Source organism: Ambystoma mexicanum, chromosome 1q (genome assembly GCF_040938575.1).
Source record: "Ambystoma mexicanum isolate Mex_15411 chromosome 1q, UKY_AmexF1_1, whole genome shotgun sequence".
Classification (NCBI taxonomy): Eukaryota; Metazoa; Chordata; class Amphibia; order Caudata; family Ambystomatidae; genus Ambystoma; species Ambystoma mexicanum.
The window spans coordinates 367008789-367014788 of NC_090922.1; the positions used below are offsets into that span (position 1 = coordinate 367008789).

At 44.0% G+C, this 6000-nt stretch overlaps 1 long non-coding RNA gene across 1 annotated transcript in view; it reads right to left on the reverse strand.

Annotated features, from left to right (window-relative positions):
• LOC138521363 (uncharacterized) overlaps positions 1-5750 on the reverse strand; it is a 110716-nt gene extending 104966 nt beyond the window's left edge. Inside the window, exon 1 of the long non-coding RNA XR_011283028.1 lies at positions 5617-5750. This is a non-coding gene — a long non-coding RNA (uncharacterized lncRNA). The remainder of the gene's footprint in view (positions 1-5616) is intronic.
• Between the last annotated feature and the right edge of the window lie 250 nt (positions 5751-6000).

Genomic DNA, 6000 nt, shown 5'->3' on the forward strand with positions numbered 1-6000 from the left:
TCAGAGGGGTGATGTAGGGCCTGACACACAGAAAGCGAGAACAATTGGCTGTAGACATGTGAGGGGAACTAAATTCGATTTTTTAACTAGGCACTTTGAGCACATTCAACGAAAATGGCTGCATACATATGAGGGCATCTATATGCAATTGTTTTGACAGGGCACTGGGAGCACATAAAGCGAAAAAGGGTGCAAACATGCGAGGGTGCCTAAATTTGATTTTTTAACAGGGCACTGGGAGCACACAAAACGAAAATGGCTGGATACATGTGAGGGCACCGAAATTCGTTTTTTTAACAAGGCACTATGAGAACATCAAACAAAAATGGCTAGATTCATGTGAGGGCACCGAAATTAGTTTTTTTAACAGGGAACTGGGAGCACATAAAACAAAAAATAGCTGCATACATGTGAAGCTACCGAGGCTCCCGAAATTCAGTTCTTTAACAAGCCACTTGGAGCACATAAAACAAAAATGCCTGCAAATATGTGAAGGCACCTAAATGTAATTTGTTTTACAGGGCACTGGGAGCTATAAAACAAATATGGCTGCGAACAAGCGAGGGCACATGAATTTAAATTTTTAACAGGGCACTGGGAGCAAATAAAATGAAAATGGCTGCAAACATGTGAGGGCACCTAAATTTGATTGCTTAACAAGACACCATGAGCACAACAACGAAAATGGCTGCCTACATGTGAGGGCACCGAAATTCTTCTTTTTTTTTTTTTTTAAGCCACTTTGTGCACATAAATCTTTGGAGGTTTGTGCGTAAAGGAGCATGCCGTAGTGTCAGCGGGGTAGAGTTAAGGGGTGTGTGTGCCTGGAGGTGGCTTACCAGGGCAACTGGAGGTATCCTGTGATTCCTTAAGGGCTGAGTCGTCTCGCCGAAAGGTAGCCTGGAGATGTGTTGGCTGCTCCAGCACGCTTCGACAGGTTCAGGCAGGGGCCAGAGTAGTGGCCCTTGGTTAGCAGGCCGGCTAAGCCTACCGGCTTCCCTGATCGGCTAAGCTTGCCGGCTTCCCTGATTGGCCCTTTAGTGTCCCCAGCCAGCCAATGGTGATCACTGGAAGGTTGGGTGGGGAAGGATTCACAAGGCATGGATGGTGTTGGCCATATTGGAGCAGGAGGAGGGCAGTTGTGTAAAACAGCCCAGTAATACTGTTTAAAAAGATGCGGGAGAGGTAGAAGTGCACAGACACCACTAATCTTGCCGTTCGCACAGTGCTATTTAGGTTGAGGTTTCCTCAAGTGGTCGAAGTGTGGCAACAGCGGGCCACAATATGCAGGAAGCCAAAACCCAACGGGCTTGCCTGGTTGTTAATGTAGTTTCGTTGTGCGGGTCATCCTGGAGGTGGCCTTGTAGCGAGGAGGCACACTGCTGCTGCTGAAGGACCACACAATGCTGCAAGAGTACATCAAAAGGCAAATTGTGGTACTGTCCCCCTGGGACTTCCCAGAAGGCCCCTAGATACATTATAAAACTCCTCTCTGCACTCTCAGCTGAAGGCAAGAAGCTTTTAAAAAATCCTTGTGTTTATTAACCATACCAACCACCCTTCTGTCAGTATCCAGAGTGCATCCCTTTTTTCTTGATATAAACTGTCTGTTATCTGCATTCCTTTATTGTGTGGGTTGTAGTAGTAGTGTTATTATATTGTCTTTTGTGATAATAATAAAGTTGATATTTTTATAAAACCTTGACTAGACACTCCTTTTATCATTGAGTAATAATTATATTTTCGCTGTGTTGCAACTAACCAACGATCCATGAAATTTGGAGGACAAAAGCCTGCTGTTCCATCTGTGTTACCAAAATTGGACAATGAGGTTTATCATTTTAATTGTATGATTGTTTAATACAATTTGTTGGGATACATTCTGGTGAGTTAGAGGTTTGGGGATGATTGATGGTTTAGAAACCGATATTCGCCCTGGACTACTGATACCTGATTCATCACAGGCCCATCATCACTACAACTGCCAACACTACACGAGGAGTGATGTTCCCCTGCAAGCACTGCACAATCTAACATGCATCATAGGTTGCCGTGCTAAACCACACACATGACTTTTACACCTTATTTATGACTGAGACCGGTATGTCACCCCCCTACACCCACACGTCAGAGATCTTCTTTCACAATAGGATGAGACTCTTCATAGAAGATTGTAAGATGTGTTGCGATCATTCACTATGGTTAATAAACATAACCCCCAATGGGCCTCAACATCAGTGGCTTGTAGTTCTTTTCAGTGACTTCCCACTTTTAACAAGAGACCTGAGTCACTTTAAAGATCATGTCGCTTCAACCCAAACACAGTCAATGTTTGATTGGAGACTGTGTGGACTTTCTTGCCATGATGTCTCTCAAACACCCCAACATCTTCTTCCTCGGTGTTGTGTCTTCGATATTCTTGACAATCCTGGAAAAAGTTGGATGAAGTAAAGTGGCCAGTGCGTTGTAAACACCCTGAATCAGAGAGAGTATACAAAAGAGGTAACGCACACAAAAGGTTCATGAATACCCCCACACACATTTTGTTATGGGTGTACAATCACACTGTACTTGTTGGTGAATGTGACAATTGACTTTCACATTAATCATGCCACCCTAGTCAAGTACATCCATTGGTAAGGCAGCAAACAGGCATTTAGGTCATTCAGTCACTTCCCAGTGTTAGCCACTATGGTAGACCTCAGCAACCTTCTCCTCACATGAGCTGAGGTCAGTGAAAGGACATTGACTGCAAGTTGCTTTTCCAAACAATGTACAAAGGTTTTGCAGGCAACATCAACCGCCGTGCACCTCTGTGCCTCCACACCTTGTAGCCTTGTCCTTCTGCATTGTAGTACACTGAAGGCCTTGCCCTCTTCAATCAAGGCATCAGTATAGATTGCGTGACTTAGGTCGTTTCCAACACTACAAACATGCATGGCCAGTTCAAAAAAGTAATGAGCAGTGCCAATGCCAACCGTTGCATAAATACCATAGGCAAGGAGAGCAACAAAGACAGATTCCTCTTCGGGTCATGGTCCATTGCATGAAATGTATACACATGGCACACACATTCTGTGGTCCATAAGGATTCATACACCATGGACTGTATGGTCATGTAGTGGCTGTTCTGTTTCCACATGCACATGAATCATGGGCATGAGGCAGCAGCAGCGCAACTGATTGCCTATGTTCACAGGAGGGCACATTGAACATGATGACCATCCTCCCTGGCACCATACCCCAGACCCTAATACCTGCAGCAGTCGTCCCCTAGCTGGGAATCATCCTCCGATCCCTCTATCATTATACCTTCACCTCGACACCCAAGACCCGGAAATGCTTCCAAGTGTCAAGTAACAAAGAGTGGACCCTAAGAGGCCCATCAACTACTGGCCCATCGTCATGAGTGTGCCCTTCCTAGGTTTTCTCCTTGGGGATACAGTAGCCCTGCTTGTGCTCCATCAGGTGTAGGCCAATAACATTGTTCAATTCAAGCAGTGTTGCCTCAGAGCTAAATGCCGCACAGGCAATGCTACCATCAGTACTGCTGTTTGTGATGTAACTGGCTTTCATTTCATGTTGCAGTATGTTGGAGTAAATCACGCTTGCAGTGTGTCCCTCTTCCAGGTGTACCTCATGTTTATGTGGTGAGCCCTGACATGATAAGGCCATTCACATACTGCCTTTGTCTGGAGCTTGGGTGGGGCACTTATACTTTGAGGCATTGATATGATATGATATGGCATTTATAACCCGCCTATAAACAAGTGTTACATTCTGTATGATTGCACCACTCACTGCAATCGACTGTTTAGCGGCTCACGTCGCAGCACAAAATGGGTCCAAGGCACCTCCATTGTGGCACAATGTGGGACCACGGTGCAATGTTGGGCTGGTCTCAGTATGGTGCTACAGGTTTTTTTTCTTTTGAGCGTTTCGGTTTTGGAGCCCTTTTTTTTTATTCAGCTCACTGCACAATAGTTTTAAGTGGCACATTATAATGGGTGGTCCTAAGGCTTTGCACTACTTTTGTGTTTTTTTTAGTTTTTTCTCTAAGTCAGACCCTGTATGCTTCTGCGACTTTCTGTACTTCACTCGATATATCATTAGCTGTGGCCCCACTAGCTGGTACTGAAAACTGTACACCATATTATCTCACCACATCATGTGAGACATTGTTATAAAAAGATAGAGGGTTTTTTTTGTTTTTTTTTTGTTTTGTTCTTTGCCTTGCATTACCGAAGGATGTTTTGCTAGGAATAATCCATTGCCATATGTCTTTGGATGAGTAACCAAAACAATGCAATACTAATTGGGGAATACCTTAAAGTCTGGAGAAGTCCTTACATATTTTATCTTTAGCTACATTCCAACTTTATGCGCCTCAGTCGGAGGGGGAAGTATTTGATCAGTGCTGTTTAAAACGTTGAGGCAGTTGGTAACCTTAGGAGCCCCACTTCCACAACCCATCCCATGCTTGATGTTAAACTCTGAGGGCCCGATATGGGATTGCGCCATTGTAAAACACCTTTATAAATCTGGTCCTAAAATCCCACTCTATAGATCACGTGTGTTGTCTTGGCAGCAGCGCGTGATTTCAATTAATTCATCAGAGCAGGGCTCTATGTAAAATGTACAAGCTGTTACCAATAGATGTCAGAAAGACAGAACAGGGGTACAAAAAAGACCAGTGACTGCACGGTATTCGCTCATTGTTAGGTTTTCTGTCATCAGTCTCTGTACATTCAACCCCAAGATTAATGGGTAGCTTTACGGATTGGCTTCCCTACCTGCTACTTCTTTAAACGGTCACATTAGGGCTCGATAAGCCATTTTATATTCACTTGTTTCACTTTTAATTCTTTAGCACACATTTCCAGTCGTTTTCTTTGTCCCTGTTTAATCTCTAAATGTCAGCTTTCCTCGTGTGACGCGCGTCTTTCTTTTGGCGCCGTTTATATTAGCCTTGCATTGTTCCCATGTCTCATTTCTTCATAAATTCATGTCATTTTTCTCAATGGCCCAAAGAGAGTGGCAACTGTTTTTCCCCGTTCTTGGCCGTGTTTCCACCCCTGGTGTCATCGTCATGGTACGATGTTGCTGGTTGTAATGTATCTTCTTGATGCACAATGACGAATTAATTCCCACTCCATCTTTGAATGACCCCCACTTTTCCCTGATTCTGTTGTTAGTCTGTCCTGTCAGGTTGGCTGTCTTTTCGCTAGATACTGTGCTGCTAGCGTTGGCGAAATTGTTTCGACCCCACACTTCCTTTATGGTGCGTTGTGTTCACTTGTTGCTGTAGATTGTGTGATTCTCTTCTGTTGCAGGATGTGAATTGTGGTTAGATATGGACGTTACGCATCCTCCACGGAACGGTCGAAATGTGATGAATGCACAGCTCTGCGTGCACCTGATCGCCTTCTTCTGCGTGGATTTTGATAATTGGTAAGAGAGGAAAAAATGCGGCAACGGAATTAAGCAACAACAGTGCGTACAGCAACAAAATGTTACTAAAGATCCTCGTGTCTTTTCAAATTGTTCAGTACTGATCATTTTCCATGTTTCGTTTCTGTTAAATTGAAATAAAAAAAAAAAACATGCGTACTTCACCTTTCTGCATTGTGTCCAGAATCCTTCCTCGTTACGACTCTCAGCCTGTAAATGCATCATCTCGTGTGACTTTCATTTCTTGCAGCCAAGTTCCCAGTCTTCAAAGTTAATAGGTTTTCGTGGCCTTCCCACCCAGGCATCATTGTTTTGTAAGAGGGCGTTCACAGATCTTCACCTAAGAACTCCTTCAAACCAGGCTTTAACCGGTTTTCCATTTTGTTAATGTTAAACTGCTTGGCAACTGCAAAGGATGTCTCAAGAGATGTTGTGCAACACCTATCTACCTGATGAGCCAATCCTTTTGTGCATGTAATAAACAAGAAGCTGACACAGGGTTGCTGTCCTCATGAAAGCATGCACTGCTGCAGCATTTGTCCCACATGT